The 26,206-nt window shown below is 39.4% G+C and overlaps 1 non-coding gene across 1 annotated transcript; it reads left to right on the top strand.

Annotated features, from left to right (window-relative positions):
• The first annotated feature begins 23,325 nt into the window (after window positions 1-23,325).
• On the top strand, window positions 23,326-23,431 carry LOC147930838 (small nucleolar RNA R71). Its single transcript, XR_015576868.1, has one exon. It is a non-coding gene; the product is annotated as a small nucleolar RNA R71 (small nucleolar RNA).
• The last annotated feature ends 2,775 nt before the right edge of the window (window positions 23,432-26,206 follow it).

The following is a 26,206-nucleotide window of genomic DNA, read 5'->3' on the forward strand; positions in this document are numbered from 1 at the left end:
GCCAACCGTATACTTCCCCACTGACTCTGGCATAGATATAGTAACCAAATAAGCCTCACGGCCCTTCTCGATCATCTTCCCAGCCTGAATGGCTGAGATCACGAGACTCCCCGAAGTCGGTCTAATACCCTGGAATACCAACTGTCCTCCTGAACGCTCAAACTCCACTCTACCCCGATGGCAATCCAAATGCACCCTATGCCGATGAAACCAATCCATCCCGAGAATAACATCATACAGCTCCACTGGACTGATAAGCAAATCTGCTGGCCATGACTCTCCTGCGATCTGAATATCAATTCCTCTAGCCCGTCCAATAACTCTCAGGAACTTGCCTCTCGCAACTCTAACAACTCCTGTACGCTCTCCAGGATCCCCACTGATCCCCGCACTCTCTGCACACTCTGGAGTAATGAAGCTATGCGAAGCTCTAGAATCAAACATAACGTGGGACTTAAACCCGCCCACCAACAAGGTCCCTACACAAACCTCATGTGTTGAGAACCTAACACTTTATCACAGGAAACATATACAATCTGAACCTACTAAAATTCACAAAGTTAAAGTACCAGAAAATATACCTGTGATCACCCCGGCACTGGTTCCACCAGTCTCAGCTGTCGTGTAAACCCGTGGCGCCTGCTCAATCCGTGCCACCTGCTGACCTCCAGGCTGCACCTGCTGCAACGCTGCCACTGCTGCCGGCTGCAACTTGGGACAAAAAGGCCTGATGTGCCCTGTCTCCCTACAGTGATAACATACCCGTGGTCCTGTCGACGGAACACTCCTCTTGGGACAACTAGCAACCCTGTGATCTCTGCTCCCACAACCGAAGCAACCTGCACCACTCGGCTTCTGCGTAGCCTCCCACTTCCTCTTGGTTCCCTGAGCATGCCTACCGCCCCTGCTAGAATCACCCTGCTGCTGAGCCTTACTAGGCTGAACTGCTGGAGTAACCGACACTGACTGTGCCCGAATATCCTCCTCAATCTCTGCTGCAGTCTCAACCAGCTCTGCACGCGTAGCATAATACCTCCCTCTACAGTGAACTCTCAAATCATCCCGTAGAGCCCTCATAAACCTCCTGACCTGAGCCTCCTCAGGAGGTTTATGAGGACCCCCGCATCCGCAGCCACTGGCTGCCGCTCCTCCGCCACCACTGGTGGCACTACCTGAGCCTGAGCCGGTACCACTGGTGGTAACCGATCTAACAACTGTGCTAGCAAAGCCGCAACGTCAACACCAGAGACTCCACCCGCTGGGACCCCCACATCCGGGACCCTAGCATCACCGGCCACTGGAGCATCAACACCGCCCCCTCCTGCCACACTCACGGAATCCCCCGGAACACCCTGCGACTCGCCAACACCCTCAGCTGTCACACTCTGGTCCTCGGTCTCACTAACCACTGGGGCTCTACCCCTACCACGACCACGTCCGCGACCACGACCTCGACCAGCCACAGCATCCTCTCTAACCATCTGCACTACCATGAACAGAAGGCTAAGCAAACAATTTCTATTACAACACAGAAAGATAAACTCACCGTGGAATCACACACTCGGCTCGAAGAGGATGTTCTAGGACTCCATGCCACACACAATTGACTAACTCACATAATCAATCAAGACATGCAATCCCAAACATCTACAACAGAAACCTAGTGAACCCAAACCTAGAACCGTAAGGGCTCTGATACCAAAATGAAACGACCGACTCTTTTTTTTTTTTAATAAATAAATAATAAATATAATAAATATAATATAATAAAATAAACTACAACTAGTGGTCCCATATCCACTAGCCACCTAACCACAAACACAACCATCAGCGGAAAAACAATACCAACATCCAATAAATAATAAACCAATAAATATAAATAACCAATATCCAGAACATCAACAATATCCAATAATCAAATAACAGAAATCATAGAACCAGCAACCTAGCAATGTTCTAATGACTCAACTCTAGCAACCTAGCAAAGCCAGACAACATAAAACCGAGTCCCTAGAACATCCTCCTCTTCATTGCCTGGATTCCACGATCACACTTTGCCTTTACCTGCACCACAAACACATATTGCAATGCATGAGTATTTTATAAACACTCAGTAAGGCAATCCTCCCATCTACTGGGCTATACACACAAGCAATAGAGTATCAATAACCAACACACAACAATCAATAAACGACCATAACAAACCAGGACTTAGCATCGACCGACACCACACATGCATCGACCGATGCCAAATGGGGAAGCATCGATCGACACAGAAGCTGCATCGACCGATGCAAGTGTAACTTGCATCGACCGATACCCAGTCTGCATCGACCGACGCATGCTCGACGCAACACGAAAACCCTAGAGTTTTACGCGCCATCCTCGCACTTGCATCGACCGATGCAAGATATGCATCGATCGACGCAATGTCGAGCACCGTGATTTCCCCGAAGCTTCTCGCTGGATTTCGTTCCTACAACCACAGAAACTCATTCCCAAGCCACAAGAAAGCTTCCTAACGCCCATACCAACAATCTAACAAGTCTAACAACACAAAACAAGCAAGTTAAAGGTTCCTCTAGCTTAGATAAGCCATGGTCATGCACTTACCTGTGCCAAGACGAATCTGAACAACAAACAAGCAAGAACACACTTCTAGGAAGCTCCTACAACAATCCCAGCTACAGATCTCACCAAGAAACGCCTCAAATCTCCAGAAAACTCCAAGAACTTTCAAGGACTCTTTCTCCCTTCTCTTTTCTCTCAAAAACGGCCACACGTGTCTAATGAGACAAAGACACGACCCTAAGGGCTTTCCCCTTTCTCTTCTGACCAAAACGCAGCGTTTGATTTAAGTCTAAACGCAGAGAATTGCACATGCATCGACCGATGCACCTCTTGCATCGACCGATGCAATCCCCTAAACCGGGATTTCGGTTCACGGATGTTACAGTTATATGGATTAATTATTTGATAGGTTATATAGACTTAGGATTATGATCCTCTTAAAAAAAATATTCCAAAGAATAAAATAAAATCTCAAAAAATATTTAACTAACCATATATAGACAAAAAATCTCAGAAATTAATAGAAATTAATCACTCTTCCGTAGATTACAAGTGATTTACGATTATACTAAAAAATAAAATCTTACCTAACTTTATCAGATAATTTTGACTGGATAACGGGTTAAAATTTGAATATTTAAATTCATTTCATATATTTCATTTGTTTAATTGTATAGTTTTATATACTATAATAAACTTTTTAAATAATTTAATTTGGAATCTTTAAAAATAATTTAATTTGATATTAAGAATATAATAAATATATGATAGATCAGAAAGTTAAGAATTATAAACACTCTAATTTGATTTGTTATAGCAAGGATCAATAATATGTCACTATAATATGTAAAAAATTTCAAGAAATATAATTTCTTGCTAGAGCACGGGTAAAATTTCAAAAATATGATTTCTGGGATTAAATTTAAGTTTGGAATAATGTTGTTTGGTAGGCTTTCTCGGTCATGATGATTTTGACAAACATACATTACGGGGGGTGTATTGAACTTGGTATTTTAAGAGATTTTGGAGTATTTTTAAATCTTCTGTTATTTAATTGGTTATTTTTAAAAATCACCTAAAACCCTATGTTATTGGGTATGAAATTGATAAAAATCATTTATAATCTTCTGTTATTCAATCAATAATTTAGAAATCTCACCTCAAATCTACTGTTATTCAAAAAATCACAATTTTTTATAAAAAAAACTATTGAATGGGATTCTAGGAGACTTTTCTAACATTTTTAGTTAAAAAATATGACTTACAAAATCACACGTTTGAAGGTGAGATTTTGGAAAAAAAAAAATTCTTCTAAAAGAGTCGACACCTACTGTAATTTTTTTTTCTTTTAACAAAATCACACCTCTCTTCACTCTTTCTCTCTCAATTACGAGAGCTCATCTCTTTCTCTCTAAATTACGAGAGGTCATCTCTTCTCTCTTTCTCTCTTTCAGTTACGTAAGAGCTCATCTCTTCTCTCTTTCCCTTTTTTGTGTGTTTTGATTCGCTGGGTAACACAAAAATAAAAAAAAACTCTTTCTTGGATTATCTATAAAACCCAGTAACTTAAGGTACTTTTGATTTTGCAATCAAGAAAACGATTACAATCATGAAAACGCAAAACAAAAAGAACTGCAGATTTTAACATCATGAATTTACTTATGACTGAAATTGAAGTTTGGTTTGAGGTGATGAGAATGCAAATTGCTATTGTGTGGATGTAGATTACATTGGAAGCAACTCATTATGGACCAGTAACTAACAAGCCAACGATATTCTTGGAGATTGGTGAGAGCTTTCTGCTTTGTTCCTTTTGTCTGAATTGAAAAGCTCTATGCTTTCTTGAAAAGCTCTGATTAGTCATTGCTTATTGTGTATATGTAGGTAGTACAGAGGAATACTGGAAGAGAGAAGACGCAGCACAAGTCATGGCTCTTGTAAGTGTAAAAAGTTTGTTACGATAAAGTCGTGGTTCTTGTTACTTTTTGGTTCATGTGGATTATAATACCTCTTTGGGGGGTTTAAAGCTTATAGTCAGCATTATGTTTAAGAATAGTGATTAGCAACAATTTTGGTAAATTGTAATTGTGTTTGGTGATTCAGTTAATGTGGGAAGGACTTGGGCTAGGAGGTGGTGAAATTGTTTTTTAACATTAACTAGGTACCCATTTTCACCATGAACCATCTTTACAAACTTCTCTTGATATGATTCAAGAAACCACGGCTTCTTCTGTTGATAACTTCATCTACATATCAAATTTACTTAAACGAAGCTACAAGTAAACAAACCACACCGTTTGAAACACTTCAGTCTTCACCGTCACGGCTTGAAGATGATGAAGACGACGATATAACCGAAGAAGATTCAACAACAACATTGTGTCCAATGAAGGATCTGTCTGAAAAGGCATGCTCTTCTCTGGACTCATTCTACTGCTGCTTCTGCATTATATATCGTCAACAATCCTATATGAGAGCTGCAGTTCTTTATATGAGATTAATCTTTTAACGAACCATTAATCAACGACATTCCAAGTTGCTCTTTTTATTTTAAAAAATATCAAAATCACCTAAAATTCAATAATCAAATCTCAACAAATCTCAAAATCCAAATTTCACCAAATCCTAAAATCCCAAATTTAATAACCAAATCTCCTAAAATTACACTCAAATCTCTCAAAATTCCAAAATATTAAAATCCCAGTAAATTTCCTAAAATATCAAGTTCAATACACCCCCTACATATTTGGTCCTAAAATTAATATGCGCTATACTATAGTTTAAGTCATAGAATTAACAATCAAAATACAATATTCAATTTTAAACACTAAACAAATCAAATAAAATTAACAAACAAAAATTAATTTCTTTATCACACAATTTAATCCATATTATACCACAGTCAAAATCTAGATATACTAGAATATATCTTACAGAATATATGTTGTTTTATAAGTCATATTCAGTATATGATTTCATGCCATAGTATTCCATAAAAAAAAACCTTTTAAAACAAATACAATAATCACATATATGATTGCTCTAAATAAAAATTACCAAATAAACAAAATGAAATAATTTCAACCCGTGCTTTAGCACAGATCATATTCTAGTATTAAATTATTATTGGTTTACATGTTTGGACTGTAATTATATATTAAAGGGCATTTAATTTTATTATTATAAATAAAAACAGATTGTTTTACTTATCATATTTTATTTTATTCGTACACATCTAAATGAACTAAAATAATCATCTAAATCATCGATCCCACATTCATAGCACTTAACAGTTTCTTAAACATTCCTATATTTTAATAAATAAGGGGCTGTTATTGGAGAGATGATTTATAAATCCATATGGAATTGTAAATTTTAGAAATCAAAACACATGGATTTTGAAATAACATGTTTTATCCTTGAATTTGAATCCTTCTATTTTACACATTCAAATACATTTAAAACATAATGTGGATTCTGAAATCCAAAAACAAATCATTAAATGAATAACATGGGATTTTAACAAGTATTTGTAAATCATTGAACCAATCCCTTTTTAATAAAAGGGAAGTACACAACATAGTTTATGTAGACTTTATATTTTTAATAAATGGTTACAAATAGGTTATAGATTAATTCATATATTAATATTAATGGTTACACCTAAATATTAAGGATATTCCAAATTGATAATTGATATATTAATGGTAACAAATAAAATCATGGATATTCAAACTGTATTTTTGGAAGATTTTAGTCATATATCACGTTGTTTCCAAAAATCTTTAAACACAATATTACAAATTTATTTTCCACAGATTTTATCGATAGACCACAACGTTAACCAAAGATAGATTACGAAATTGATAGATTGATTGGTTACAAGTTAAATAGTGGGTTACAAGATAGATTACGAAATAAAATTTAACCAGTGTTATAGCACGGGTAATTATCTAGAATCATTAACCATATAAAACTTACAAAATAGGTGTTTTTTCAAGTCTTCATATTTAGCATATGATTTATTGCATAATGTTTTATCCAAAAAAACTTTTAAAAACAATAACATGAATTATATTTTATATAAAAAATACAATATAAATAAAATAAATTTCAACCCGTGCTTTAGCACGGGTCTTAATCTAGTAACACATTATTTTGATAAGTATTTTAAAATCAATGATTGAATAACACATGATTTTTGTCTGGATTTCTAAATCCATTAAAATCATAGAACCAATAACCCCCTCTTTAGTCTGTTAGTGTATCATCGATATGATACCACATTGATTCAAACTCGGTATGATGCATGTTATTGATGGAAAGAAAGAGAAAAAAGACAACCATTAACTCATTAAACTATGTTCTAAGGTTCATTCTTATATATAAGTGTTTATCTAATCAAACTCTCTTAAAACAATTTGTCAATTCTATATGTGCATAGTTCCATAAAGTTCATGTGCATATATAATTCTTCTGCAAAATCATTTAAAGATATAGTTTTTAGTAAAGTTCTTCGCGAAAAGCATTTAGCAAAGCTATTATTTTGATCTAGTCTTAATGTATATATAGTTGTTTGGTGAAGTTATCATACATATAGTTAGTTTATGAAAAAAATAGAGCAGATCCACACAAAGAAATTTCGCGTTTATTGTGCTCGGATTAAAAACCCTAAGCATTAATTGAACAATCAAATCATATAGAGATAAAAAGAGAAAGAAAACACCGTAACCCAACCACGAGGTGGTGGGCTAGTGGTTCTAGTCTTGGTAGAAGAGTCGCCCTGTTGGTCTAAGTCAGGGATCGATTCTCTCCAAACGCAAAAATTGCTCAGCTTTATCCTTTTGGCCACATGGGTATAGGCCCATTGCTTACGGCCCATTTGCATAACCGATTAACAAAAAAAAAAAACACCGTAACCCAGGTTGAGAAATTGCCTTTAGAGTGGAAGAGACAATGCCTCTTAGGGTATCCGAGTACGATATACCACTCTTTTCCAAGGAAACAAATAGTATAACAATGAACTTTTAAAAGAAAACAATGAACTTTTAAAAGAACTAAGAGCTTCACCAATGCTGAATTGGTGAATCTCTTATTTTTGGATTTTAAAAAGTAAAAACAAATTAATAATTTTAATTAATAATTTTATCTAGTTAAATTATTGAATTAAATTTTGGTTAAAAATAAAAAATCAAACCACTCCCATATATACACGTGTCTTAAGAGACTATAATTGTTGTTCTAAAATCAGAGCTTTTAGAAACAGTCACTTACTTATTTCTCTCACTTTTGTTTTGTTTATATTATTTTAGTAATCATAAACTCATTAAAAATCTTCCGTTAGAGGTGGTCTAAAACACTACCCCATCATAGTTTTTATTTGATCACTAGATATTTATGCACGGTTTACACGGCGAAGCTATATATATTTAAAAAAAAAAACTAAATGTAATTTGTTTTGTAGATCAACTATATATATGTAACTAATGTTTTGTATTTTTAAATGTACAACCTTACAAATATAGATAAATTAGTTAGTGTAGAAATTTTTTTGTTTGAGGTTTATTTTTTGAAGAAAACTTTACTTAAGAAATTGAATCATTAAACCATAAAAGTTTCAGCATGGGAAGGAATAAAGGAAAAAAAAAGCTTAAATGCATCATAAAAAATCTGCCACAGATCAGCCTTCACCTTAACTCCCACAATTTTCTCTTTTCCCTCATTGTCTGAATTGTTCACAACACCTCCATTATCAACACGCATTTTTTTCCATCCCCATTTGTGTCGTTAGACCCTTCAGCTTGAGAAATAACACACGATTGGTTCAATACACAACTTCCATGATTGATCAGAATTTCCTCCATTAACAGCGTAAACACGCTTGGAGGATGAAGTAATAGAGTCTGTAGTCTGCTGATTGTTTTCCAACCGGAGAGGTCCCTATGAGAAGCAAGTTAAAAATTGATCAAGATATAATAACCACAGATATGATTATTGGAGGATTCAAGTGTGGATGCATTACCTGATCACAAGAAACAATAGATGCTGCATTGACCATATAACCAGAATACTACAAGAGTTGTTTTTCGGTAAGACCATTGTAGAATCGTAGACAATGGAAATAATATTTCTGTATATCATTAAATGGTATTTTATATGGCTTTTATAGAATACAATGGGATCTTATAATATCTAATTATAATTAATGTAATATCACAATCATATCTCAATCACAATAGTATCAATTAACCTTGACCAGATCTTTGTTAACTTGTTGCACAAGTTGCGGAGTTGAATCCGTAATACCCTCCCTCAAGTTGGAGCATGCCGCTTGCAAATGCCCAACTTGAACTTGATCATGTCCTCATCTTCACATCCCCGTTTCGGTATTCATCAAGGTGTTATACTCCACCGTTGAGTCTCTCGGTTTTTCTTGTCGTAATCTGGTTCGTCGATGTCACAACAAAAGAGTTGTGTGTGACACAAGGATTCCTTCAAATCCTTCAAATCGTGTTCTTGTTTGTCGGGTTTGTCGGGTTTGTCGGGTTCGTCGGGTTTGTCGGGTTCGTTGGGTTCGTTGGGTTTGTCGGGTTTGTCGGGTTCATCGATTGCTTACAAAACGTAAGATGGCAAAAGCTTCTTGCTTTGCACTGTCACATATATCTTTTCATCATCGGATCTAGGCACCGTCTTCATCGTTGTCATCTTCATCACCGTCGTCTTTGACGATCGTCATAATCGATCAACAAGGATCGACCTGCTCTGATACCATGTAGAATCGTAGACAATGGAAATAATATTTCTGTATATCATTAAATGGTACTTTATATGGCTTTTATAGAATACAATGGAATCTTATAATATCTAATTACAATTAATGTAATATCACAATCATATCTCAATCACAATAGTATCAATTAACCTTGACCAGATCTTTGTTAACTTGTTGTACAAGTTGCGGAGTTGAATCCGTAATAACCATCTTTCAAGAGAACTTTCGACACCTTCTAGGTATCTTTACCATCCCGTACGTTCTCTTTCTTAACGTTTACCAGAAATATATGTCTTAAACAATAAATTAAGCAAAAAACTTAAATAAGGTATAACTTAATCCAATAAGATGGTAATTGTAGAGAATGGTACGCTTGTTAAGAAGAGCAACTTCAGGGAACAATGGGTTGACATGGCTTGAGTAGCATCAAAAGAATTAGATAAAGTTCTAACACCTATTTAAGTGAAAGATCTGTGTAAGCAATGAAATCATTCGTCTTAATCATAATTAAGTTTTAATATAAAGTCCTTTTGTTAATTTTGTTTAATATAAATGATCAGCATATAAATACTCTACACATAGAGAACAGAAAAGTACGTGACAAAATAATCCAGAAGAGTAACAACGACGTGGTTGCTAATTAATATTTGTATCGTAGCGAGCACCTTTAGAAGAATGTAATCAAATTTAGGTCACGGTCAGGAAATATAGTTTTTATTTTGATCTTATCTTGACCTCCAATTGTGGAGGAAGATTTAACATTTTATAGACAACCAAAGGTGTCGTGTATGTCTAAAACAACCCATTTCATTTTTCTTTTCTTCAAACATGACATTTAACTAATAATCTAATACTCACTAACACTCTAACAACAATCAACAACAGATAACAGAACAATACCAATAATCCAATAAATAACCAAATACTAAAGTCTAACAATTTCATAATCCAACAAAGTTAAAAAGCAAATAACCAGCATTCTAACAATATTCTAGCGATTCAACTCTAGAAACCTAACAAAGTCAGACCACAATCAATCGAGCCTCTAAAACATTCTCCCCTTTATCGTCTTGATTTCAATGATCACACTTTCCCTTTACCTGCATCACAAATAACAATTAGGTTGCGTGAGTATTATCACAAATACTCCGTGAGATGATCCTCCTATCTACGGGCTATACACACAAGTGAATAAACAAACACAAACAATACACAAAAACAAGCAAACCAAACAAATCTGAAAACACGCATGGACTCTACGCACTGCGTCGACCGACACACTCTTTACATCGACCGATGCAATCTCAAAATCCCTACATGCATCGATTGATGCACTCCTTGCATCGACCGATGCACTCCTCGCATCGACCGATGCAACCTCACGTCTCCATCAAAATCCTTAGCTGCATCGACCGATGCACTTCTTGCATCGACCGATGCAACCTCATGTCTCCATCAAAAATCTCTAGCTGTGTCGACCGATGCACTCCTTGCATCGATCCATGCAGTCACGCTAAGCATCGCCTAACATGATCTCCTCCGTCTCCTCTACGGTCTCGGCCAATCTCTAATGACCTGAATCTTTTCTGGATCCACAAAAATTCTCTATGCATATTCAATATGACCCAAGAATCACATCTTCTTCTGCTAGAAACTGCACTTAATCAACTTAGCAAACAACTTCTGCTTCCGCAGGTTTTTCAGAACTGCTCTCAGATATACCTCATGCTCTTATAGACTCTTGTAGTATACTTGGATATCGTCGATAAAATTGATGACAAACACATCCAAAAACTTTTGGAACACGCTGTTCATTAATCTCATAAACGCTGCTGGCGCGTTAGTCAAATCGAACGACATCACCACAAACACATAATGCCTATATCTCGTCCTAAAAGCGATCTTCCTCACACCTGCCTCATGTATCGGGATCTGATAATAACCTGTCAAAACAACAATCAACAACATCGGATAACACAACAATACCAATAATCCAATAAATAACCAAATACCAAGTCTAACAATTTCATAATTCAACAAAGTCTAGAAGCAAATAACCAGCATCCTAACAATGTTCTAACGACTCAACTCTAGCTACCTACCAAAGCCAGACAACAATCAATCGAGCCTCTTGAACATCCTCCCCTTCATCGCCTTGGTTCTACAATCACACTTTATCTTACCTGCACCACAAAGAACAGTTGAGATGAGTGAGTATTATCACAAATACTCTGTAAGGCGATCCTCCCATCTATTGGGCTATACACACAAGCGAATAGACGAACACACACAATACACAAAAACAAGCAAACCAAACAACTCTGAACATGCGTCAAATCTGCGCACTATGTTGACTGTCGCACTCCTTACGTCGATCGATGCAATCTCCAAATCTTTAGCGGCATCGACAGATGTACTCTTTGCATCAACCGATGCAACCTCGCGTCTCCATCAAAATCCCTAGCTGCATCGACTGATGCAACCTCACATGTCGATCAAAAATCCATAGCCGAATCTGACCTCAACAGGCCACAACACCACGACAACCAAGCCTGAACAAGCACATAAGCAATCAATCACCCAAAAACATACAAAACACACATCTCAATGCTTAGATAAGCCATGGTCACGCACTCACCTCTAAACCAAGCAGATCTGGCAAAGAACAATGAGTTCCAAGCCTTTGAACGACATCAACTGGACACCCACGCTCAGATCTTCCTCTCCACGATCCAAAAGCACCAAAAACGACTTAGAAATCTTAAGAAACTCACAGAAACATCTTAAGAACTTTTTAGAACTTTTTTCTTGTTTCCCTTCTTCCAGAAACGACAAAAGTGGCTAAAACACAAAGTGGCGTCGAGTTTTCCTTTAAATACTCGAGTCCTAGGTTTCCATCAACCGTACAAAACTAGAGAAAATAGAACTAACCCGAATATCAACTGCGCGGTTGCATCGATCGATGCACTCCCTAGCTTTGATCAATGCACAAACAGTATTTCTAGTTCACGGGAGTTACAATGTTAAAGTAACCACTAAATCATCATTAGCTCTTGTCGATATATAATAATTATGAATAACGAATTTAAGTTATTTGTACTTGGTGGGTTGACTTATAAATAAACTACTTTAGTTGAGGAATTAACATTGTCCTATGATGCAAAATGATGATTAGATGGTTTCTTTGTACGCCGGCTCGGAAAGAGTTATAACGCCTGTGGCACCTGCTCGGCTATACTCCCGGCTGTACTCCATTCTGCACAGCTGCCACCGCCATCTGTTGCAACTTGGGACACTTAGGCTTGATATGTCAAGGCTCCCTACCGCACCCGTAGCATCCCGCACCACTCAGCCTCTGCATAGCCTCCCACTTCTTTTGGTTCCCTGCACAGGTTTGCCGCCCTTGCGAGAAACTCCATGATGCTGAGCTTTCCTCAGCTGAACCGCTAGAGTAACCGTCATACTCGGATATCCTCCTCGATCTCAACTGTGGTCTCAACCAACTCTGCTCTCGTAGAATAACTCCTGACCTGAGCGTCCTAGAGTCGTCACTAAGCGCCCTCATGATCCTCCTGAGCCTCCTCAGACTCTATCGCTCAGCCCCATGCATCAACAGCCGACTGAACTCCACATCCAACTCACGTACAGACCGAGTTCCCTGAGATAACTATACGAACTGCATCCCATGCTGTCTAGCGCCTCCCGAGAGAAATACTTGCTATTGAACTCCTAAACAAAATCAACCCAAGTCATCTCACTATGTGCCCTCCTGGCAGCCACTGACCTCCACCATAAGTGAGCATTGTCTGCCATGTGGTGAAACCCTACATCTACCCAATACTCTTGAGGACATCTAAGAGACTAGAAGTTGCGTCCTCCACGCATCAGCCACAGTAGGGTCGGTACCACCTAAAAAATGCACCGAACCGATCCTACCCATCTTCCTCAGAATTCTTACATACTAAAAATGAGCTCATGCACCTGCAGCCACTGGCTGTTGCACCTCCACCGCCACAAGTGGTACCACTAGAGTCTGTGCCAGTACAACTCCATGCAACCACTTCAACAACTCCGCAAACAAGCCCGCTAGGATAAAATCTCCACCAGGGGCTCTACCTACTGCAACCCCCGCAGCCAGAAGACAAGCATCATCGGCCAACCTGGCACCAAAACCGCGCACACCGGCTCCAGCGATGCCTACGACCCCATTGGCACCACCACCGACCACACTCACGGACACCTCCTGGAATGGTTGTGATTCGCTGACGCCCTCCACAGTCTCACTAACTACTCGGCCTATACCCCTACCACGACGATGTCCACGTTGACAACCACGTCTGCTACCACAACCAGCAACAGCACCACCTCTAACTATTTGCACTACCATGAACAGAAGGCTAAACAAACAATTTAAAACCATACACAAAAACACAACTTACCGTGGAATCAAAAAGAAGGCTCGAAGAGGATGTTCTAGGACTCCATGCCACACAAAATTGACTAACTCACATAATCAATCAAAGCATGTAAATCCACAACATCAATAGCACAAAGCCTAATGAACCCTTACCTAGAACCGTAAGGGCTTTGATACCAAACTGAAATGACCGAACCCTTTTTTTGTTTTTAATATGATAAATAACTAGTGATCCTGATAACAGGATTTTCACGCAGGGTATAAATCCCCTATGCAGTTGTAGTACAAAGGGTTATCAATCCAAATGGTTGTGATGCTAGCAGATAAGATGCAATCAGAAACAAGCAAGTCAAGCCAAACAATAATAGGGGTTTTGTCTAACAACCTAAGGTGAGGAGAAATAAAGGAAATAAAACAAGAACCACTCGATCTAAGTACACGATGCAAGCAATTGAGTACTGGATCGAGTAGGTAATCGGGTAGTAGGAAAATCAAGAACGTAATGATGAACAGCTCGATGGTATACACGAAGCTAATGATCGAGTACCAATTCGGGTAAAAGGGTCGAGTTGATATAAATACTGTAAACAATCAAAATACAAAAGCTTCTAAGGATGGGGTAATCGGTTCATAAGTATTCCTAATCGATTTAGAACATTTTACAAGCCTCAAGCAATTTATTCTCTAGACAGTGGATCTCTGGTAGAAACAATCAACCTTAATCACTTCCTTACCCAACTCTCGTTGGAGAGATATGACCAAGCAGGTAATAACATCCGATCCACTAAAGTCAATGAATTCGTTACTCATCTAATCACTTAGGCTAAGTGAATAGATCTCTAGCATTAGTTGGTTCAAGCATTTCAACAAACATCTCTCGATGGCAAAACACTTTAGATCTAGTCTCAACCTCTCAGTCTGAAACTAGCATTAAAAACAATAATCTAGAAGAGAATTTTAATAACAATCAATCTAAAACATCCTAATCGATTAAGAACACTCATTTACCTATCCCATCCCTAGAAACTTTGGTTCACTACTCAGATCTCATGATAAACAACATACTAGCATAAACAAATGAGAATTGCATCGAATAAAAATATTGAAAAGGAGACAAAAACGTAATACAGAATCGCTATCGAAAGTAGATGAAAAAGGGGTAAAAATAAAATCCTAACAAAGCTGAAAAGTGTAAAATCGTTCTCTCTCTCTCTAAGTAGCTCTCGCTTTCTGGTTCATGAGTGTCTGCGGTTTCCTAGGGTGAGAAAATAGGAAGGGAATTATATATGGAAACTCCTTTGACCTAGCCGCCTAGCTCTGTCCGAAGGTCTACACGAGGCTAGGGTCGGGTGCCTCCTCGGGTTAGGCGTTGGGTTGTTCTTCTTGCACTAAGATCCTCTTCATCGGGTTAAGGTTCGGACTATTATTCTTCCACGATCACACCATTGGGTACATGCTCAGGTTTTGCCTCCTTCTTGCTCTTTTTAGGCTCCAAAGCACCTGTTTTCATCCAAAATGCACAAATGCGACAATGCAGCACCCTAAATAACCTAAATGCAGATTCCTAAGGTTAAGGACCTAAAAATGCTAAGGTTAGGCTATATACAATGCAAATCATGGATAAAAATATGCCTAAAAGTGTAAAATAAAGAGTTATCAACACCCCCAAACTTATCTCTTGCTAGTCCTCTAGCAAGAAAGTAAGAGGATGAGGTCTGAAAGTAGGATTCAGAGCCAAAACTTACTAATCGAGTAGTTAAATTCAATGTCCAAGTTATTAGCTCTAGGATGCATGGTGATGGAGTCTACTTAAGAAAATTCACCACACCCTTCACAACCAAACCCAATTCTATTCCTAAACTACACTGCATTCAAATTCGTCATTCCCTTTAACATTTATTAGCAGTAAACCATGAATCAAACATTGCATTGTCATCAAATTCATTTGAATATGATGAATGGGTTAGAGACAAAGGTGGTCTCTTTTTGAAGGGTTTATCTTTTTAAAACTGGTTTCTCTCAACAAAAGTGGATTGAGCTTTAGGATAATGGTAAAGGTAAACTCCAACAGATGCATACAAGAATAGGATCCCATCTACCTAAACGCACATATATCAATTTTGATCCTTTCTAATCTACCCAAACGCACCCAGCAAATATATAATTTCTACCCTTTAGCTTAAGCTTTTCTAAACCCTTTTTTCTTTTTGCTAGTCTTAGGGATGGTTTTCTTAAAAATCTTCTAGTGGATCAATCTATGGTTCTTTCTCTTTTTTTTTTTTTATATTATTGTTTTTTTTTTTAAGAATCAACTCTCTCTTTCTTTTTATTCCCAAATTCTTCACTAGATTTTTTTCTTTGATGACACTCCATTCTCAAAGACCCTTTTCTTTTCTATTTTTTTTTCTTTTTAAACCAAAAACCCCCCAAATCCTTGAAACGTGTCCCCACCTAATCTTATCTAGCTCGGATAATGCAAAACTATAACTACTAAGATCATATTCTTGTCAGCTCAAACCTAACACTCTCTACCAAGCTCAATCCGAAAAAGGCCTAATTACTTAAAGAATACTAGTGTCTTGAAAGAAGGATAAGGTTAATGGTGGGGTGAACTGTTCCAATAATAGGAATCAGCTACTTAGATTAACAAGGGTGGAAAAAGGGAAAAAGATAATCCAAGTATGTATAATGTGTTCATGAGTTTGATTTCAATGCACTTACTTGACAGTTATTAGTCAAAATTAAGTTCAAATGGATGGGAGAGGGAATGACGTCAAATCACAGCATGCTTCGACTAAGTTTTAAATGCAGGTATAAGTATTCAAGGTGTGGTTCAGTTCTACCTTTCAAACTTAATCAACAAGCATCAAACAGCTAATAACGAGGGTATTGAATTTATCCTAGTTAATCAACAAGTTTAAAAGGCTATAATCATCATAATCCCCACTGCAAATGCAAACAATCCTATATGAAACAATCTATACTCAATCCTATAATGTAAATGCAACTACATGAACACTCTTTTTATATATATTTAAAAAAAAAATTCAAATTTTTGCGGTTTTCTATGCAAATAGATGCAGATTCAAATGAATAAAACTAATATGCAAAATATATGCAAACTCAAATGAATAAAACTAATATGCAAATATTTGAAATAAGAAAATAATATACAATGTTAATTGCATTCTAGGACCCTCCCCCAAACTTAAATTACACAGTCTCTGTGTAAAGAAAAGTTGGAAAAGGAATCCAAGAATCACAAAATGAAACTAAATAAAATGCAATGTTATTTACAAAGGTTTGATGAAAGTGGTACCTCATGGATTGGTGAAGCCATGCTCGCCAAAGTGTACCCAGGTTCGTCGCCGGCTTCAGCAGGTGTCAGGGTTAGCTCATCAAAGAGCTCGGTAATGTGCACGGACGGCCTGCTCGGACCATCATTCGACGGATTGATCGGGTAAGGCATCGCGTAGCTCACCGGTTAAGGCATCGGGTAGTATGATGGATATGGTGGGAAAGACTCAGAGTGGTCACCGGAGTAGCTGCTCGAAGGATGCATCGGATAAGGCATTGGATACGACATCGGGTAAGGCTGAGGGTAGGGACCGAGTGGTCACCCGAGTAGGTGCTTGAGGGTGGCATTGGATAGGGCATCGTTTATCCTGTCGGGTGAAGTGTCGGATAGGCATCTGAGTGGTTTCTCTGCGATCTATCAGGTCTGGTGCCATCCTCCTCTGCACGTGGCTCGTACGACAAAGCCCTTTGAGGTTCTACAAGTGCTAAACCCCGGATTCCTCCTAGCGGTCTGCTCCTCCCCATCCTTGTGGGTGAGTAGGCTGGAGTGGGAGCTGAGACACAGCTTGCCTTGTCTTGAAGCTCCCTGATCTGACCTCCCATTACCTTGACCGTGCTGGTAAGATCCTTGACTTTCCTTGCCAGGAACTTGTTCATCCTCTTCAACCAACCAATCCTCCTATGTGCCTCTCTCACCCCTACTGACTGCTTCTAGGAGCAAACATACTCCTCAAAATCATAGTCCTATGTGTCTTCTCCCTACCCTTGCCTTCTTGGCTCACTCTTTTCTGCTTCAGATTCTCCCTCAGGGTTGTACATCGCCTCTAATGGAGGTGTGAAGTCTATGTTTGCTCCTAGCCAAATTTTCATGGTCACAACATTAGGCAAGATCATCTGAGTAGCTCCAACTGTGGGGTGTACGAACTTAAAGAGCAACCTTTCATTTGGCTTCTCATAAGCCAAGAATCTCGCCAGTGTGAGGTACTCAACGTCTAACCATCTCGGCTCGTGCACAACCCCCTTGAAAGGCACGTCGCAAGCCACTAAGATTGGTGTAACTAAACCTCCTATGGAGATCTCTCTAGATCCTTCTCGCCTCTCGGTTTTCATTGCCCAAGCCTTCAAATACAAGAACTGGTCGAGCAATACAAAGACCATGCTAGTGTTCGCTACATCCCCTACTAGCTGTCTACCATCCCTAGCACTATCCAGAACTCCACACTATGCTATGTCTAACAGTTGAAGCTCATGATCATTCACATTCTCTGTTTCCTTCCTAGCGAATAGACTGCAGACTAAGGATTTATGGAAATACCTTAGGACAGGGCTCCTAAGCTGATTAGGAGCTTGTGGACTTGTAAGGAAGCTTTTCCCCTATTTTCAGCCATAGGTATTTCGTCTCCTGCTTGTCTACCTCCATGGTTTCCCCATGACCAGCCCTGAAACCGTACAGCTCCTCCATCACCTTAAAGGTAAGCTGATACTCCTTGTTGTGAACTAAGAAGGTGATGAACCTGATTCCTACATTGGGTACTAGCTTCGGGTGGTCTTCAAAGTAGTGTAACCGTAGCGTGGCGAGGAAGTGAACCTTCTCCTTCTCATACGCTTCTAGGTTAATTATAATCAGCTTGCCCAAGTGGCACATGTCAAAAAGAAACTTGACATCTCTCGCGATCCCTAGCTTTTTTATCATCTCGCGATGGGGGTAGTAGGTTCCCACAAAGCTCATCTTGCGGAGACCCTTTGATAAGTCTCTAATTTACATGTTTTTAGCATCCTTTTTTGTCCATATTTTGCATTGTTCATACCTCTAACTTAGCATTTTTAGATCATTTACTGTAGGAATTCACTTTTAGAGCATTTAGGGTGTTGCATTTCTGCATTTACATATTTTGGATGAAAACAGGTGCTAAAGAGCCAAAAATGGGGAAAAACAAGGATAACTCGAGCATGTACCCGAAGGAGCCATCGAGCTACAAGAACAAGTCCGAACCCCAACACGATCGAGGAAGATCCAAGAGCATGAAGAGCAACCCAAAGATCCACCCGAGGAGTTACCCGACTTCACCCTCGTGTACCCCATCGAGTAGACCATCGGGCAAGTCTGGGAAGCTAGGTTAAATGGGTTTCCATATATAAACCCCCTCTTTCTCTAGCTCGCAAACAAGCACGCCGCAGACCCTCAAACCAGAGAGCAAGAGATTCTGTGAGAGAACTGAGAGACTCAACATTTTTCTTCTTGTTTTGCATTTTTATTTTGTAGTTTTCTTAGATTTTTATCCCATACTCTTTCTACTCTACTCTATCTTTTAATACAATGTCATTTTCGTTTATTTTGATTGCTTTGTTATTTGTTTCTATGTCCGAGTAGTGTAGTAAAGTTTCTAGGGATGGGATAGATGATTTTGTGTTCTTGATCGGTTAGGATGCTTTAGTTGATTGTGATGATTGATAGATTTCCTTCTAGGTTGGTGTTCTTAATGCTGTCAACAGACCGAAAGGTTGAGATTAGATCTAGGGCGTTTACAATACTACAGGCCGAAAGGAGTAGATAAAATGCTTGCTTTAGCCAATGCTAGAGGTTTACTTAGCTCTGAGTGACAAAATCAGATGAGTTTAAGTCTACTGACAATAATGAATCGTTCTTAATGCCTGCTTGTTCATATTGCTAGTGCGACAGTGTGGTAGTGTGTTCAAGGTTGATTGTTGCTAGTGCAAAAGTGTGGTGACAAGGTCTTAGAGGTTCATTGTCTAGGAAATAATTGCTTGAGGCATGTAAAGCATCCGTACTAGTCTAGAACACTTAGGATTCGATTACCCTCATCCTTAGGAACTTTCGTATTTTATTTGTTTGCATTTTCTTCACTTACTCGACCACTTACCCGATCAGGTACACGATAACCTGCATCGAGTAATACCTCGAGTTGTTCATATCTCACTTGCATACTCGATTACCCCACTCGATCCTGTACTCGATTGCTTGCATCGAGTGCTTAGGTCGTGTGGTTTACTTGTTTATATTCTTTTATTTTGTTTATTTTAGGATTGTTAGAACCAAAACCCTAATTGCTTGGCTTGACTTGTATTGTACTGATCATATCCTTCCTGCTAGCAATACACAACCATTTGGATTGATAACCCTTTGTACTACAACTGCATAGGGAATTGATACCCTTGGTGAAAACTAGTCTATCACCCTTGAACAGCTTCGCCGGTGTTTCTATCTCTTTTTGCTTCAGCCTCCTCAATGCCATCTGGGTGCGTTCAGCTTACTGCCCTCAGAGCCAATCCTTTTCCCAAAGTTACGGATCAATTTTGCCGACTTCCCTTGCCTACATTGTTCCGTCGACCAGAGGCTGTTCACCCTCTTCGTGGTCAAGGCTTTCATCCGTGTGCTCGTCCTCCTCTTACGCTACTCTCTCAGCCTTTTCGTAAGCCGGTCTCTTCCCCTTCGCGATTGCAGCTCCGTTCCTCGAATAGGCGGTTCGGTTTTCCTCTTATCTTCTTCCGTCGGCATCTGAGTTGACCTCCATGGGGTCAATTACTGTTTTCTCTGATGTAGACAGGTCCCTACATCGTGGAGATCTGCAGACAGCACTCGCTACTGGGCTTGGCGAGCGGACCCGAGTGTTTACACGATCGGATGCTTGAGTATCGCCTCGGGTGGCTGATCGGGTTAAGCATTGGTTTGCGGATTGTAAACATCCACTTGTCGGCAAGGCATGCGAAAGGTCTCCTCGCCCATGGGAATCTCGAGCAGGGTCTCCTCCTTCTCCGGTTCTGACAGCGGAGGAGGTGGAAGAGGTTCCCTTCTTCTTGTAGGTTTTGATCTTATGAGTCATAGATGAATCCTTGAAAAGAAGAAAGAGCTAAACTCGAGATCAATAGGGTTAGTTCCTGAAAATCTAAGAACACTCAACTTTTAGAGAGAAAATAGAGACTTGGAAGCTAAAGAGTTTTAGGGTTGAGAGTCGACTTATCGATTTCTGATGTTGGGGAGAGGAGGCACGGGGTACTCTAAATAGAGGGAGTCAGCTTCTAGGGTTTCCACGAGAGTGGGATAAGAGGTGTGAAAAATCTAGACTTCACTCGCCAACCGAGCAAAAAGACGATCAGGCGCGTCGAGTACGTTTTCGGGTTCTCCAAAACTTCTATTTTATTTTTTTACTTTTTATATATATTTTTTAAAGAATAGACTTAAACAAATATAAGCTATTTTAAATCCCAAATAAAACCAAAAATCAAATGGTAAAAATGTCTTAAACCTAAGTAAGAAGAAATTAAAAGATACCTTTGGGACTTCCTCCTAAATGAGCTTGTTTAAAGTCAGTAAGCTTGACTTTTCATGTTTTTAAAGCATTGTTTTTGGGATAGAGAGGTTTTAGGATCCTCTCTAATGCGACTTGTTCAGTGAATTCTCTGATTTCCCTCCTGGTTGTACATCAAAGGTAGTTAAAACATCTTGGTAATGCTTGATCATCCTTGGCACCACTTGAATGGAGAAGACCTGACCATTGATAGTTGGCATTTTTATCCCACTTTTGAAGTTAAATTTCATCTTGAATTGCTCTCCATGTTTAATGCTGATTTCTCCCTTCTTTACATCGATTACCGCACATACTGTTGCCAGGAATGGCCTCCCGAGGATCAGTGGATCTTCAGATTTCTCAGCCATGTCCATGACTACGAATTATGTGGGAATTTCTACTCTTCCAACCCTGAGAGGCAAACTTTCCAGAAGACCATGTGAGCTATTTGGTTTAAAGTTGCTAAAACCCATTATGTTGGCGACTGAAAGAGGTATGATGCTACTCAAGCTCCTAAATCACACAAGCAATTGGTGAAAATTCGAAAACCTATTAAGCTTGGGAGCGTGAAAGAGCCAGGGTCCTCCAGTTTTTCTTGGATCTTCAGCTCTGTATCTAAGCTTACTCCACTCATTAGGATTGGGGTCCCCATTTCTCTAACGGCTTCCTTTGCTTCTATCTCCCACTGAGCTGTCTCTTTGATGATTTCCTCTCTAAGAGCATGTCGCGGAAAGAACTTAGGAGAGGGGGCTTTTCAGTTAGATATACGCTATGCAAGTGCTTCTAACTGAATGTCAAGTGTTGCTCTGAATCTTTCCTCCAATTCCCCTTCGTCAGTCGTAGGAGGTGGTGCTCGATGGTCTATCTCATCATGATCATCGGGTAAGGCTTCCGGTTCAGCATCGAGTAAAACATCAATCAGTAATTCCTAAGTTGGTGCTCGTACGTCAACTTGATCGGGGTGATCGTGTGTCTGATCGGGTTGATACTCAGATAGGTAGTGTTGTTGCTCATAGATCCGACTGTTATCCATATCTTCCCCAGCCTGATGTTCATTGTCCTCAGTGAGGTAGTCAACCACATCATGAGCCCATATGGCATGTGCGGTGGCATATTCCTTCGGGTTTTGAACAGATTTACCTGGTAGTGGGCCAGGCTATGGAGCTGGTTATGTGACAGTTGGCCCTTCTAGATACCGCAACTTTGTGTTCAGGGAGTAATACTTGGCATTGAGTTTGTTGTAACCAGAATCGATCTTGTTGCTCATCTCTGCGAACCGTTTGGCATTGTCCATCGCTGTTGTTGCATGGCCTTGGATGATCTGCTGAATCAAACCTCGTAGGTCAGCCTCTTGAGGTGGATTTGGTGATCCCTGCTGTGGTGTAAATCCAGGTGGTGCCATTGGTTGGTGGTAACCGCCGGAGTATTGCTGCTTAGGAGCATAGCCTTGATTGTATTGGACAAAAAGGCTTTGGTGGGGCCTGGTAGCCTGGTTCCCTTGGACTACGGGTGGGTATATCTGATCTTGAGGATTGGCAACATTGGAATTACGGTAAGAGAGATTGGGGTTTAGTTTGTAGTTGTTGTATCCCTTGTTGTAACCGCCTTGGTTTTAGATGTAGTTTACATCCTCAAGCTGAGTACTCTCCCCATCCTGCTGCTGAAGCTGCTCCTCCTCATAAATGGAGTGGACGTGTTTTTGCTGGCTTAGGAATTTGTCCAATTTGTCATTGAGGGCTTTCATATCTCGCTTGTACTTTGAATCATCCTCTCTGGTAGATCGGATAATGCGATCATATTCCTCATTGTAGTGCCCATCAGATTGGGCTAAGTTTTCCACCAAGGCCCATCCTTCATCAACATCCTTGTTGAGAAAGTTTGCATTGTTGGCGGTGTCCAGCAACATCCGTATTTTAGGAACTACGCTGCGATAGAGGGTGCTTAGCAATGTAGAATTGCTGAATCCGTGATGCGGACACCGACTGGCATATCCCTTGAAACGTTCCCAGGCTTCACTGAACGTTTTGTTGTTTTTTTGGAAAAAGCTGGAGATGTCATTTCGCAACCTTGCAGTTCTGGAGTTGGAGAAGAATTTGGTAAGGAACGCTTGCTTGCATGCTTCCCATGTGGTAATAGATTCCTTAGGTAGGTATTTCTCCCAAAGGTGTGCCTTATCACCCAGAGAAAATGGGAAAAGCTGTAGCTTGAATCCATCCTCACTAACTCCATTAATATTTGTTAGGCTACAGAGCCTATCAAACTCATCCAAATGATCCAATGGATCCTCCATTGGCAGGCCATGAAACTTGTTGCTCTGAATCATCTGGATGAGACTACTCTTGATCTCAAAATTATTATTTTGAATTGCAGGAGGCACAATTCCATGCCTTTGAGTATGAGTATTCGGAGCATCGTCAGCTCCAATGTTGGTCCTCTCTTGAGGGGCAGGGGGACCATTCTGAATATTCATTTCCTCCTCAAGTGGTGTCGGTTGCGGTTGCTGGACTTGTTGCTGACGGAGTAACTGTGGTCTATCGATGTTGTCGATGAAATGACTCAGGTGTTGGCTACCCTTGGATCGTATTTGCATGCACAATCAGGTATCCGAGCAAGTGCTCGATCGTCAACCCGATCCAGGTGACCGAGTGACTGATCGGGTGGTGCCTTGGATTGTACCTAAAATGCAAAACAAACAAACAGAAAAGCAAACAAGTCAGTACCGAATCGATGAAGTAAAAAGAACTTGATCTAGCAAGTGCTGAAATCCTAAATGTAACAAACAATTTCAACCAAATGGCAACGGCGCCAAATTGATAACAAGGTTTTCACCCAGGGTATCAATCCTCTATGCAGTTGTAGTACAAAGGATTATCAATACAAATGGTTGTTATGCTAGCAGATAGGATGCAATCAGAAACAAGCAAGTCAAGCCAAGCAATAATAGGGGTTTTGTCTAACAACCTAAGGTGAGCAGAAATAAAGGAAATAAAACAAGAACCACTTGACCTAAGTACACGATGCAAGCAATTGAGTACTGGATCGAGTAGGTAATCAGGTAGTAGGAAAATCAAGAACGTAATGATGAACAGCTTGATGGTATACACAAAGCTGATGATCGAGTACCAGTTCGGGTAACGGGTCGAGTTGATATAAAAACTGTAAATAATCAAAATACGAAAGCTTCTAAGGATGGGGTAATCGGTTCATAAGTATTCCTAATCGATTTAGAATATTTTACAAGCCTCAAGCAATTTATTCCCTAGACAGGGGATCTCTAACCCTTGCTTATCCATTCTCATGGTAGAAACAATCAACCTTAATCACTTCTTTATCCAACTCTCGTTGGAGAAATATGACCAAGCAGGCAATAACATCTGATCCACTAATGTTAATGAATTCCTTACTCATCTAATCTCTTAGGCTAAGTGAATAGATCTCTAGCATTAGTTGGTTCAAGCATTTCAATAAACATCTCTCGATGGCAAAACACCCTAGATCTAGTCTCAACCTCTTGGTATGAAACTAGCATTAAGAACACTAATCTATAAGGGAATTTTATTAAGAACAATCAATCTAAAACATCCTAATAGATTAAGAACACTAACTAACATATCCCATCCCTAAAAACTATGGTTCACTACTCAGATCTCATGATAAACGACATACAAGCATAAACAAATGAGAATTGCATTGAATAAAATATATTGAAAAGGAAACAAAAACGTAATACAGAATCGCTATCCAAAAGTAGATGAAAAAGGAGTAAAAATCAAATCCTAACAAAGCTTGAAAAGTGTAAAATTGTTCTCTCTCTCTTTCAGTAGCTCTCGCTCTCTGTTTCGTGAGTGTCTACAGCTCCCTAGGGTGAGAAAATAGGAAGGGGTTTATATATGGAAACCCCTTTGACCAAGCCACCCAGCTCTCTCCAAAGGTCTACACGAGGCTAGGGTCGGGTGCCTCCTCGAGTTAGGCTTCGGGTTGTTCTTCTTGCACTAAGATCCTCTTGATCGGGTTAAGGTTTGGACTATTATTCTTGCACGATCACACCATCGGGTACGTGCTCAGGTTTTGCCTCGTTCTTGCTCTTTTTAGGCTCCAAAGCAGCTGTTTTCATAAAAAATGCAGAAATGCGACAATGCAGCACCCTAAATAACCTAAATGCAAATTCCTACGGTTAAGGACCTAAAAATGCTAAGGTTAGGCTATATACAATGCAAAACATGGATAACAATATGCCTAAGAAAGTGTAAAATAGAGAGTTATCAGATCCCATACTCACTAACATCCTAACAACATTCAAATCAAACTCCATAATAACCAACAATAAACCATCAATTAACTAACAATAGTCTAAAAAACTAAATAACCAATATTAAAACATCCAACAATCCTAATTCAAAATTCTGAAGCAAACATCATATATCAAATAACTAGCAACCTAGGCAATTGTTCTAGACCACAATTTTCTATTCTAGCAACCTAACAGCGGCATAAAACACACAACCAAGCCTTTAGAAGATCCTCCTCTTCATTGCATTGATTCCACAATCACACTTTGCCTTTACATGTACTACAACACAAATGAGATGCGTGAGTATTATCATAAATACTTTGTGAGGCGATCCTCCCATCTACTGGGCTATACACACAAGCGAAGAGACAAGCACAATAAATACACAAAGAAAAACAAGTAACCAGACAACTCTGAACACGTGTGTTGACTTTGCGCACTTGCGTCGACCGACGCACTCCTTATGTCGACTGATGCAACATCTTTGCGTTGGCCGACGGATTCCTTGAGTCGATTGATGCAATCCTCCAAATCCCTAGATGCATTAACCG

The sequence above is a fragment of the Camelina sativa genome, chromosome 12 (genome assembly GCF_030686135.1).
Source record: "Camelina sativa cultivar CO46 ecotype springtype chromosome 12, ASM3068613v1".
In the NCBI taxonomy this organism is placed as follows: domain Eukaryota; kingdom Viridiplantae; phylum Streptophyta; class Magnoliopsida; order Brassicales; family Brassicaceae; genus Camelina; species Camelina sativa.